The sequence below is a fragment of the Sinocyclocheilus grahami genome, unplaced genomic scaffold, assembly GCF_001515645.1.
Source record: "Sinocyclocheilus grahami isolate Dianchi unplaced genomic scaffold, SAMN03320097.WGS_v1.1 scaffold45714.1, whole genome shotgun sequence".
NCBI lineage: Eukaryota > Metazoa > Chordata > Actinopteri > Cypriniformes > Cyprinidae > Sinocyclocheilus > Sinocyclocheilus grahami.
In genome coordinates, this window is record NW_015524976.1 from 1 (window position 1) to 1,074 (window position 1,074).

The following is a 1,074-nucleotide window of genomic DNA, read 5'->3' on the forward strand; positions in this document are numbered from 1 at the left end:
AACAACTGTTCTGGTATATCATAATGAAGAAAAAAATCATAAAAAAAAGCAATTCTTGGTAAGAACCTCATTGAGTAGTTTCTCAGAATTTGTCATATCTATGTTGTGTGTCCCACCAATATGATTTATTAAAAAAATCAAAAATGAAAATTGCAGACCCTCCTGACTCAAGGTCAGGAAGTGTCTAAGGTTAATTCAGGTTCATAAGATGTCCCACAAAATAATAATTAATTAATCTAATGATATTTTGACAAATACTTTACTTTTATATTGTATTAATTGTATTTTGATTCACTTAATTTAAATGTGTACACTCACATTTAGGACGTGTGACACGTTTGAAGTACACATTTAGTACACGTTTTGAAGCTCGAAGTAAAATACATTACATAATTTAGTTAGTTTTTATTTATTTTTTTTTATCAGAAGCTCTCTTATTTATTGTTGACCAACTGCTTCAACTTTTATCACAGGTTGTGAGTGAGATCTATCCATTATGGACATATTCCTACCTTGTGCTGCTTTTCCCTGTTTTCCTGGCCACAGATTACCTTCGCTACAAGCCTGTGCTCATTGTCCAGGCGGCCAGCTTCATAGTGACATATGCTTTGCTTGTGAAAGCCCAGAGTGTGAGGACCATGCAGTTATTGGAGTTATTTTTTGGTCTGGCAACTGCCACTGAAGTTGCCTACTACTCCTACATCTACAGTGTCGTGGAGCCATCTCATTATCAGAGGGTGACTGGTTTTTGCCGCTGTGTCACACTGTTGGGCTCAGCCATTGGCTCACTCATCGGACAGATTCTGGTGTCTGTAGCTCAGGTGCCTCTGTTTTACTTGAGCATCATCACACTGGTGTCCTCCTGCATAGCCTTTGTTGCCCCTTGGTTCCTACCCTTGCCCAGTAAGAGCCTGTTCTTTCACCACAGAGAGAGCAGCTCTCAGGATGAAGGAGCTCTGGAACCCATTAACAGCAGTCAGCTGATCGAGAAGCCAGACGATCAGGAGTCCAAAATACAGCTTAGTGCAGATGAAAGAACGGTGGGTATTTTTTTTTTTTTTTTTTTTAACTGAG

At 39.0% G+C, this 1,074-nt stretch overlaps 1 pseudogene; it reads left to right on the top strand.

Annotated features, from left to right (window-relative positions):
* The first annotated feature begins 429 nt into the window (after positions 1-429).
* Positions 430-1,040, top strand: LOC107580809 (thiamine transporter 1 pseudogene; annotated as a pseudogene).
* The last annotated feature ends 34 nt before the right edge of the window (positions 1,041-1,074 follow it).